The sequence below is a fragment of the Pristiophorus japonicus genome, chromosome 17 (genome assembly GCF_044704955.1).
Source record: "Pristiophorus japonicus isolate sPriJap1 chromosome 17, sPriJap1.hap1, whole genome shotgun sequence".
Lineage (NCBI taxonomy): Eukaryota > Metazoa > Chordata > Chondrichthyes > Pristiophoridae > Pristiophorus > Pristiophorus japonicus.
The window spans coordinates 111,923,082-111,935,266 of NC_091993.1; the positions used below are offsets into that span (position 1 = coordinate 111,923,082).

General features: G+C 44.5%; 1 protein-coding gene across 5 annotated transcripts in view; it reads right to left on the minus strand.

Moving 5' to 3' along the window:
* LOC139227927 (solute carrier family 45 member 3) overlaps positions 1 to 12,185 on the minus strand; it is a 206,661-nt gene that overhangs the window by 91,158 nt on the left and 103,318 nt on the right. Inside the window, exon 1 of one of the 5 annotated variants that reach the window (XM_070859078.1) lies at positions 11,743 to 11,876. The exons of the other annotated variants lie outside the window; for them this stretch is intronic. The gene's annotated coding sequence lies outside the window, so the exon portion shown is untranslated. Of the gene's footprint in view, positions 1 to 11,742; positions 11,877 to 12,185 lie in introns of those variants that run through there. 5 annotated transcript variants of the gene reach the window in all.

Sequence of the window (12,185 nt, forward strand, 5' to 3'; positions counted from 1 at the left end):
CAGCGTTTAAAAAATATACACATCAGAGCTGTCAAAATAGCAGAAACATTAGGAGTGACTTTTATTATCAGCAACTCTAGGGGAAATCAAGGGATATGGAGATCTGGGCGGGAAAGTGATCAGCCATTGAATGGTGGAGCAGGTTCGAGGGGCAGTACGGCCTACTCTTGCCCCTAATTCTTATGTTCTTATGTTCCAAGGGTGGCACAGATTTCACACACTTGAAGATAGGGAGTTTGGCTTATCTTGAGGATGACCTGCACCAAAATAGGTTTCATTCATGGGCAAGACTTGACGGATATGATTTTCTACCTCAAGTCTTTTTCATCCTGGTGTTCAAATCCCTCCATGGCACCACCCCCTCCCCATCACTGTGATCTCCAGCCTTGCAACACTCCTACCTTCCTCCAAGTCTGGCCTCTTGTCTATCCTCCAGTCCCTTGACCCCACCCTTGTTGGCCAAGCCTTCAGCCATCATCCCCAAGCACTAGAATTCCCTCCCTAAACCTCTCTGCCTCTTTCTCCTCCTTAAAACCCACTTCTGTGGCCAAGCTTTTTACTCACACTTTCCAATATCTTCTTCCTCGGCTCAGTTTTTTCCGATTACACTCCTGCGAAGCATCTTTTACTAAGCTAAAGGCGCTATATAAATGCAAGTTCTGGCTGCATGCAGTCAAGAGGCTGAGCTGTCCACTTTCAAACCTTTTAACCATGCTGGTGCCAAGCTCACTGACAGAAGATGGTCAAGAGTGTTCAGGCAATAACAACCTCCCTCTGTCAGGAAGCACGTGGGTCGGAGCTTGGTAACAACACTTGGACGCAAATCACATCGACAAGTCCCCTTCAAATACAGTCATAATAAATAGAACACAATCTCGGCTTGTTCTGGCAATCAGAGATCCAATCAACACTTAATGATGCATCCTGTTTCCAGTCAACCCCGCGCGTGGGGAGTGGGCTTTATGCCAGACCCAACTGGGAAGCTCTGCAATCCCAATGCTCACAGGAACTGCACATTCCTCGGCTCGGACATCGCAGGCAGCACAGCCAAAGGGTAGTCACAGCGTTTTGGGTCCAAACCAGGAATGCGTATGAGGACGAAAACCACATTAAAAAAAAGTGTTCACGGGATGTGGGCATCGCTGGCAAGGCCAGCATTTATATTTATTGCCCATCCCGAATTACCCTTGAGTGGCTTGCAAGGTCAATTCAAAGATCAGTTAAGAGTCAACCACATTGCTGTGGGTCTGGAGTCACATACAGTCCAGTTCAGGCAAGGACGGCAGATTTCCTTCCCAAGGTAAGGACATTAGTGAACCAGATGGGTTGTTATGACAATCTAGTAGTTTCATGGTCACCATTACTGATACTAGCCCTTTTATTCCAGGTTTATTTAATTAACTGAATTTAAATTTCCCTGCTGCCATGGTGGGATTTGAACTCTCATCTCTGGACAAAGGGACTTTGGAGTGCAGGTCCACAGATCCCTGAACATAGCAGGCTGGGTAGATATGGTGGTTAAGAAGATATACGGAATACTTGCCTTTATTCATCGAGGCATGGAATACAAGAGCAGGGAGGTTCTGCTGGAATTGTATAAAACACTGGTTAGGCCGCAGCTGGAGTACTGCGTGCAGTTCTGGTCACCACATTACAGGAAAGATGCGATTGCACTGGAAAGGGTGCAGAGGAGATCTACAAGAATGTTGCCTGGACTGGAGAATTTTGGCTATGAGGAAAGATTGGAGATGCTGGGTCTGTTTTCTTTGGAACAGAGGAGGCTGAGGGGAGACCTTATTAAGGTGTATAAAATTATGAAGGGCCTGGATAGAGTGGATAGGAAGGACCGATTTCCCTTGGCAGAGGGGCAAACAACCAGGGGGCATAGATTTAAAATAATTGGGGGGAGGTTTAGAGGAGATATGAGGGGAAATTTCTTCACCCAGAGGGTGCTGGGGGTCTGCAACTCACAGCCTGAAAGGACGGTAGAGGCAGGAACCCTCACCACATTTTTAAAATACTTGGATGCGCATTTAAAGTGCCGTAACCTACAGGGCTATGGACCAAGTGCTGGAAAGTGAGATTAGGCTGGATAGCTCTTGGTCGGCCGGCGCGGACAAGATGGGCCGAAATGGCCTCCTTCCGTGCTGTAAATTTCTATGATTCTATGATTTGTCCAGGCATCTGGATTATTAGTCCAGGAACATTACCACAATGCTACCGTTCCCTTATGGCACCAGCTGCTTCATATGCTCACTACCCAACAGTTTGAAACACGTGTTTGTGTAGAAGGAAAGAACATGCAGTTATACAACACCAGTCAGGGCCTCATGGCATCCCAAAGCGCTTTACTCCCAACAAAGTACTTTGCAAAGGGTGGTCACTGTTGTAATGTAGGAAATGCGGCAGGCCATTTGCGCACAGCAAGCTCCCACAAACAGCAATATCATAAATGACCAGATGATCTATTTTAGTCATGATGATTAAGAAATAAAATTGACCAGAACACCAGGGAGAACTTCTCTTCTCTTAGGTTTTAAAGTTCGATGTGTTTTAAATGAAACCACCCCCATACCACCACTTAAAATCACAATGATTGAGGTGTATAAAATTAGGAGGGGCCTGGATAGAGTGGATAGGAAGGACCTGTTTCCCTTGGTAGAGGGGTCAACAACTAGGGGTCATAGATTTAAAGTAATTGGGGGGAAGTTTAGGAGAGATGAGGGAAATTACTTCACCCAGAAAGGGGTGGGCGTCTGGAACTCACTGCCTGAAGAACTGGGTATGTCAGGAGTACAAATTGCAAGATTTAATTCCATCACAATGAAAAGATCTGGGATTTGAAAACATACAAGGCAAAAACAGAGGAGCAAACAAGCCCAAATCAATCAATTTGTTGATGTCAACACCTGAGGAAGGGTCCTATTAGACAGCTGATTATATAATCCATAGCGCCTCAGTCCTTGACCCCTCTCCAGTGACCTCCTTTGAGCATAGGGAACACTGGTCACATTCATGCAAACAGGAAAAAAGGCCATCACAGAAGATGAGATTGTTTGAAGCACTTAGCAGCAAACAAAGGAATTTCTAAGAGTTGATGTGGGAACCAGGTCAAAAAAAGGGACCAAACTGCACAGAACCGGGCTAAGCCAATATCTGTGTCAAGCACTGTGGGTCAATTAGTTCCGGACTCAAACATATACATATAAACCACTGATCACAACTACTCATCATTTGCTGAGGACCAGTGACTTTCACAGTCCAATCGACCAAATGGACTAGTGCATCTTCACAACATTTTGGCTGGAAAATATTCAGCCAAACCAACACTTATGGCAGAGGATCCAAAAGTCAGGTAGCTCGAGTAGCCTGGGTCTTTCAAAATGCTAACTTAAATCCCAAGTGTAAAGTCTTACTCTGAAAGATGGCTCCCAACGCTGATTACTTGCAGGCCAAGTTTCATCATTCTAACTTTCTTAATTAAAAGGAGGTGGCATGGATTAATTTTAAAAAGGTTACAATTTGAAATCGAAGGAAATTTCCATTGACAGTACAGATTGTTTCTGTGTAACAGTGAAAAAAAAGAACTCAGAGGATGAATGGCTGTGCATGACCTGAATGGCACTTGAAAAATCTCTCATTGTCACGACCAGCAGCAACAGTCATCAGCAAGATTGAATAGTAGAAAAAAATGTTTACCTTCAATGTCATCAATCAGATTTCAGTCAAGCATAGCAATTGAGACGTGAAATCTTTGCATTATGTCTGGTGGAACTGTGAAAGTCCCCAGGCTTCCCAATTAGAAATATTGTCATTCCAAACGGGAAGAAATGTGCTGCCTGAAAGGACGGTGGAAGCAGATTCAATAGTAACTTTCAAAGGGGAATTGGATATAGACTTGAAAAGGAGACATCTGAAGGGCAATGGGGAAACAACACAGGGGTGCGTCTAATCGGGATAACTCTTTCAAAGAGCCGGCACAGGCACGATGAGCCGATTGGCCTCCTTCTGTGCTTTATGATTCTTTGAAAGCATTTTGAGCTGTATAGTATTAGGGTGAAGTAATGGTGGTTGTATTGGGAACAATGAGGCGATGAATGAAAAAAACAATTTAAAAAGTCACCAATAAATCCAATAGGGAATTCAGAAGAAACTTCTTTACCCAAAGAGTGGTCAGAATGTGGAACTCGCTGCCACAGGGAGTGGTTGAAGCGAATTGTATAGATGCATTTAAGGGGAAGCTAGACACACTTATGAAGAAGAAGGGAATATAGGGTTATGCTGATAGATTTAGATGAGGAAAGACAGGAGGAGGCTGAGATGGAGCCACATACACACAGGATATCTCAGTGGGTTCACACACACAGGGATATATCTCTCAGTGGGTTCTAGGGCTGGAGGAAGTTAAAGAAATGAGAATTTTAAAAGCAAGGCGTTGCTAGACCGGGAGCTAATGTAGGTCAGCAAGCACAGGTGATGTGTGGGCGAGACTCTGGTGCGAGTTAGGATTCGGACAGCAGAGCTTTGGAAGAAAGAGGTGGTCACAGTAAAACAAGGTGTTGAGTGCCCAAGACGGTCGGCATGCATTTAGCAACCCTGCAGCCATCGCTATCTGCAGGCCCTCAAACATGAACAATGCTGTTCATTACGTCTGGCACTGCTATCACTTGAGGTAACAGGAAAGCACTTTCCCCCGCCACCCCCCATGAGTGGATTTTGGAAACTCCAGGGGCAGCATTTTAATGTAAACTAAGCATTCACTTTTCAATCACACTCAAATAACAAGACTGGAAAGGACCGATAGAGTTGCTGTTTTGAATTCAATTTTGTTTTGCAAATGTTAGACTGAGGAAGTCACTCACCTTCAAAAAAAAAGTGTCATATTTGGGACAAATGTGTCCTTAAAAAAAAAAAGCGCTACTGCTCTCCCCTGACTATTTTCTGTATTGTAGGGAACCAGTTGAGACAATGGCCCGGATTTTCCAGGGCCTATGACTGCATACGTACAGCGGAAGTGCCCCGCAAGTTCCAGGCTTCCCCATGCATGCCCGAAAACCTGGAACTTGCGATCTGTGAAGTTTCAGCTTCCGAAGGAAAGTAGCATTTGCTGGCACAGAGTTGGGCTATTTGCCCGACGACCCTTACATTTGATAAAAGCAGACATGAGGCTTTCTTTTACCATCGTAAGGGAGAAATACATATTAACATTTTTTTTTATCATTTAAACATTCAAAAACCTTTAAATTTAGTTTAGGTTATTTTTGGCCCCTTTAAAAATATGTTTACAATTTTTTTTAAATTAAATTGTATTTTAATTCATTTTAAACATGTGATGATTTATTTTTATTTAGATTGTGTGAGAATGTATTTACTATGTGATTCCCATTATGCTTATAGGAATCCCGTACGTAAATGGAATCCCCATAAGCTTATATTGCGAATCCCCCTTTTTGATTGGTTGGGCCTGGCCCGCGTGATCCCAGGGATGTTTGAGAACCGCCTGCGCTCCTGGGATACGTGGGCCTTTACACAGGCCTACACCTGCAGGCCCAGAAGCGCGAGTCTTAGCAGCTCCGGGGCCATCAAATAAGCACGGATTTTACTTGCAGTTCGGAGGCATTCGCCCATGGGAAGCCTCCAACCGCAATTTCTGCTCTACATTTCTGTAAGCATATTTTCTGGTTGGAAGATTTGTAGATATGCAAGGAAATATTACTCAAGTTTAATTCATTGCTAATTTCAGTCACACAAGTGATTTTTTTTTTTAAAAAGACGGTAGAAAATAAATTCTTGCTAACCATAAAAGCAGCAGCAGTCTATGCATAAAGTTGACTTTGCCAAATGTTTGACATATATTGCTTCCATGCCAACTGACCCTGTTGGGCAATAGCAAGTCTGATACACTATTGGTTCTGAGACGTAGCATCAAAATGACCCGTTCCTGATCGAGCAAGGTAATTATAGTCTGCAATGTATTACTGCAAGTTTCCATCGACAGCACTTCGTCATGTTAAAGCTTGATTCCATTTATAGGACTTGGATGGAAAATTGTACTCGTGTGCTCTTGCATCCACTCAAACCGTGCACTGCAGGCAATACATCCCATTTGAAATGGTTTGAGTAATGCTGCTTACCCAGTGAGATGAATCGGCTAAAGGAATGTTGCACTGAAAGATGCCGTACTCCAAAAAAAAGCTTTGGGGAAAATTGAGCCCATAGTCTCAGAATGAGTCACCGCCCATTTAAAACTGAGATGAGGAGGAATTTCTTCTCTCAGAGGGTGTAAATCTATGGAATTTTCTGTCCCAGAGAGCTCTGGAGTGGGTCATTGAATATATTTAAGGTGGAGATAGACAGATTTTTGAGCGAAAAGGGAATAAAGGGTTATGGGGAGCCGGCAGAGGAGTGGAGCTTAGTCCATGATCAGATCAGCCATGATCTTATTAAATGGCGGAGCAGGCTCCAGGGGCCAAATGGTCGACTCTTGCTCCTATTTCTTATGTTATGTTCTCATCTGAGTCCTAAATGGCCGATCCCTTATTCTAAGACTGTGACCCCTGGTTCTGGACTCCCCAACCAGAGGAAACATCCTCCCTGCATCTACCCTGTCAAGCCCTGTAAGAATTTTGTATGTTTCAATGAGATCGCCTCTCATTCCTCTAAACTCTAGAGAATAGTGACCAAGACTGGGAACTCAACATCCAGGGGTATTCAACATTCATGAAGGATAGACAGAAAGGAAATGGAGGTGGGGTTGCGTTGCTGGTTAAAGAGGAAATTAACGCAATAGTAAGAAAAGACATTAGTTTGGATGATGTGGAATCTGTATGGGTAGAGCTGCGGAATAGCAAAGGGCAGAAAACACTAGTGGGAGTTGTGTACAGACCACCAAACAGAAGTAGTGAGGTTGGGAATGGCATCAAACAGGAAATTAGGGATGCGTGCAATAAAGGTACAGCAGTTATCATGGGAGACTTTAATCCACATATAGATCGGGCTAACCAAGCTGGTAGCAATACGGTGGAGGAGGATTTCCTGGAGTGTATTAGGGATGGCTTTCTAGACCAATATGTCGAGGAACCAACTAGAGAGCTGGCCATTCTGGACTGGGTGTTGTGTAATGAAAGAGGACTAATTAGCAATCTTGTTGTGCGAGGTCCCTTGGGGGAAGAGTGACCATAATATGGTAGAATTCTTTATTAAGATGGAGAGTGACAGTGTTAATTCAGAGACTAGGGTCCTGAACTTAAGGAAAGGTAACTTCGATGGTATGAGACGTGAATTGGCTAGGATAGACTGGAAAATGATATTTAAAGGGTTGACGGTGGATAGGCAATGGCAGACATTTATAGATTACATGGATGAACTTCAACAATTGTACATCCCTGTCTGGCCTAAAAATAAAATGGGGAAGTTGGCTCAACCGGGGCTAACAAGGGAAATTAGGGATAGTGTTAAATCCAAGGAAGAGGCATATAAATTGGCCAGAAAAAGCAGCAAACCTGAGGACTGGGAGAAATTTAGAATCCAGCAGAGGGTTTAATTAGGAGGGGGAAAATAGAATATGAGAGGAAGCTTGCAGGGAACATAAAAACTGACTGCAAAAGCTTCCATAGATATGTGAAGAGAAAAAGATTAATGAAGACCAACGTAGGTCCTTTGCAGTCAGATTCAGGTGAATTTTTAATGGGGAACAAAGAAATGGCAGACCAATTGAACAAACGCTTTGGATCTGTCTTCACGAAGGAAGACTCAAATAACCTTCCGGAAATACTAGGGATTCAAGGGTCTAGCGAAAAGGAGGAATTGAAGGAAATCCTTATTAGTCAGGAAATTGTGTTTGGGAAATTGATGGGATTGAAGGCCGATAAATCCCCAGGGCCGGATAGTCTGCATCCCAGAGTACTTAAGGAAGTGGCTCTAGAAATAGTGGATGCATTGGTGATCATTTTCCAACATTCTATTGACTCTGGATCAGATCCTATGGACTGGAGGGTAGCTAATGTAACAGCACTTTTTAAAAAAGGAGGGAGAGAGAAAACAGGGAATTATAGACCGGTTAGCCTGACATCAGTGGTGGGGAAAATGTTGGAATCAATTATTAAAGATGAAATAGCAGCGCATTTGGAAAGCAGTGACAGAATCGGTCCTAGTCAGCATGGATTTATGAAAGGGAAATCATGCTCGACAAATCTCCTCGAATTTTGTGAGGATGTAACTAGTAGAGGGGACAAGGGAGAACCAGTGGACGTGGTGTACTTGCACTTTCAAAAGCTTTTGACAAGGTCCCAAGAGATTGGTGTGCAAAATTAAAGCACATGATATTGGGAGTAATGTACTGACATGGATAGAGAACTGGTTGGCAGACAGGAAGCAGAGAGTCGGAATAAACGTGTCTTTTCAGAATGGCAGGCAGTGACCAGTGAGGTACCGCAGGGTTCAGTGCTGAGACCCCAGCTATTTACAACATACATCAATGATTTAGATGAAGGAATTGAATGTAATATCTCTAAGTTTGCAGATGACACCAAGCTGGGTGGCGGTGTGAGCTGTGAGGAGGATGCTAAGAGGCTGCAGAGTGACTTCGACAGGTTAGGTGAGTGGGCAAATGCATGGCAGATGCAGTATAATGTGGATAAATGTGAGGTTATCCACTTTGGCGGCAAAAACACAAAGGCAGAATATTATCTGAATGGTGACAGATTAGGAAAAGCGGAGGTGCAATGAGACCTGGATGTCATGGTATATCAGTCATTGAAGTTTGGCATGCAGGTACAGCAGGCGGTGAAGGCGGCAAATGGCATGTTGGTCTTCATAGCTAGAGGATTTGAGTATAGGAGCAGGGAGGTCTTACTGCAGTTGTACAGAGCCTTGGTGAGGCCTCACCTGGAATATTGTGTTCAGTTTTGGTCTCCTAATCTGAGGAAGGACGTTCTTGCTATTGAGGGAATACAGCGAAGGTTCACCAGATTGATTCCCAGGATGGCAGGACTGACATATGAGGAGAGACTGGATCAACTGGGCCTGTATCCACTAGAGTTTAGAAGAATGAGAGGGGATCTCATAGAAACATATAAAATTCTGACGGGATTGGACAGATTAGAGGCAGAAAGAATGTTCCCGTTGCTGAGGAGTTCCAGAACCAGGGGTCACAGTCTAAGAATAAGGGGTAAGCCATTCAGGACCGAGATAAGGAGAAACTTCTTCACTCAGAGAATGGTGAAACTGTGGAATTCTCTACCGCAGAAAGTTGTTGAGGCCAGTTCATTTGATGTATTCAAAAGGGAGTTAAATATGGCCCTTTCAGCCAAAGGGATCAAGGGGTATGGAGAGAAAGCAGGAAAGGGGTACTGAGGTTGAATGATCAGCCGTGATCTTATTGAATAGCGGTGCAGTCTCGAAGGGCCAAATGGCCTGCTGCTTCACCTAATTTCTATGTTTCTATGTAATATATGGCGAGTCTACTCAATCTCTCCTCATAGGACAATGCCCCCTGACCCCCCACCCCCATCCCAGGAATCAGTCTGATTAACCTTCATTACACTCACTCTATGGCAAATATATCCTAATACTTGGTAAGACCTGGTGGCTGATGATAAATGTGAAGACAAGAAACGGAATGTGGCCAATAGTGGAGCCTCTCCCTGATGGTCACAAAGTGGAGGTGGTGAGTATGAGGTATTAGCATGGAGAGGAGCTGTGTGTGTGCAACTCCAGAGCAGCATTGCAGCACACCTTGAAGGAGACAGAGGTAAAGAATCCATGAGTGCAGTTGGCAGTTACTGTCGCTGGCAGTGCCAGCTCTATGGTACAGATATTCTCGCTGCAGATGACGCCCCTCTGCAGTCCCAGAGCCTGTGTAGCCAGTTCTGCATGTTCAAAGTCAGGTAAATGCACCTCTTCCTTGTTAATGTGGCAGAAGGGAGTTTGGTGAGCAGGACAGAGATCAGAAGTGGATGGTATCAACCTCTGGTTGAGCTCCACCTTTCTGGCATCTCTCTCCGCCTTCCTCAAGAATAAGCAAAAGTGAGAATTCCATTGGGGAAAACCCATTGTCCCAATACTGTGGGCATGCCAAGAAAATGGCAGTGCCACAACTTGGCACAAAGCTTCTTTACCAGCTAAGTGGGAACGAAAGATTCTGAGAGGACTCGACAGGACAGATGCTGAGAGGATGTTTCCCCTCATAGGGGAATCTACAACGAGGGGGCATAGTTTCAGAATAAGGGATCGCCCATTTAAAACAGAAATGAGAAGGAATTTCTTCTCTCATAGGGTCGTGTATCTTTGGAATTCTCTACCCCTGTGGAGGCTGGGTCATTGAATATATTAATGATGGAGGTAGACAGATTTTTGAAGGATAAGGGAGTGAAGGGTTATGCGGAACGAGCAGGGATGTGGAGTTGAGGCCATGATCAGATCAGACATGATCTTAATGAATGGCGGAGCAGGCTCGAGTGGCCAAATGGCCTACTCCTGTTCCTATTTCTTATATTCTTACGTATGTTCTTGTATTAAGACATCAAAATGCTAATCCTCAATGATATTCATGGAAGCACAGAGTCATTTTGCACATGTGCAGTAGCCCAGATTTACTTCTCCCTTGATCCCAAGGGTGTTGCTGCACTCTCCAACTACTTGTCTGACCAAGATCTAGATGAGCCCAAAGTTGGCAACACAATAGCCATTCGCTACTACTCCCGCCACAAGATGTGTGCCTCAGACTCCATCAACCAATCCGTGCCAAGTCCAGAGATGGGAAATCTTGACTCAGTGCTCCATCCCAAGGTGCCTTCTTTCCCTACATCCATTTGCTTACGAACAATACTTTAGTTCACCTCCACAATATTGTTTGTCTCTGCTTCTGCCTCTTTGCCACCACTACGGAAACTTTAACAGGGGAGTCAAGGGTAATGGACAACAGGCAGGAAAGTGGAGTTGAGGTCAAGATTAGATCAGCCTTGATCTTATTGAATGGGGAAGCAGGCTCGAGACCAAATGGCCTCGTCCAGCTCCTATTTCTTATGTTCTTATTCTTTTATCACCCAGTTTCTCCAATACTCTCCCCTAAGCCCAGCTTCCTACATTCACACTCCACCAACTAAATCTTACTCATAATGCTGCAACCTGTGTTGTCATACACCTAAAGTCTTCCTGCTTCCCCTGATGAGGTAGCACTAACCCTGGTTCAATCCCTGGTCTATGGGCACCTAGTTAATCTCCATTGGAGGGGGCCATGAAGCGAGTGCACTAAAAATCAGATACAACACCCTGAAGCCAAGAAAGAAAAGCAGAATGTATATTCAGGCAAGGTTCCTGCTCCAGTTTGTTATCCATTGACCACAGCTGGAAAGTATGTGGGTGTGGATGCTGGGAAAGGGAATCAATAGACTTGGCAATAAAGCTTCTTCTCACCGGCCAAAGAAATAAAACAGGCTCCCAGGGGGAGGCCTGTAGAACTATAACCCAACATGACTTCGAGAGAGTAGGACCCTATTTGGGGGGGGAGGCGGCGGGGAAGAAGGGGAGAGAAAGAGGGTGGGGGAGGGTTCTATACCTTGTTCAGGGGTCAGTTGGAAAATTAAGAGCATTGTCTACATACAAAGGTGCTTTCTTTACATACAGCCGATATCGATCTGATTCTCCATGCCTGTATACTTGCACAAGATTAAAACATAAAGCAGTTTATCCCTTTACCCAGTCAGTTTACGCCTTACCTAGTTATGGGAGTGAAGCACTTACTGTATTGTGTGAATACCTCAATGTTGTAGACTTAGGGCGGTGTGTGCAGACTTGACCAGCTCCTGAATCATATTTTATCACTGACACAAGGCAGGAGTCTCAGTGCCTCGTCCCTTCCATGTTTGGAATGCATCCAAATACTCCACCTTGAAGGCACCATTGAAAAGGAATCAATATAGTAAAAAAATAACCAACTAGGTGTGTCGAAAAGCACCGCATAATTCGATCTTCGCAAACAACATTTACTTTCCTCCGTCAGCTCTCTAGATTTTCTCTCATTACAGCTTCGAAAAGTTTCTCCCCCCAACCCCCCCGCTGCTCCCCACCCCACGAACCTCGAGGATCCACCTCTTGCCTCCTGAAGGCACTACCTGTTGGTGAGGTACCGTGCCAGAAGCCCCAGTGCTGCTTCAGTATCTCACCCATGTTGGCCAGTCTTCATG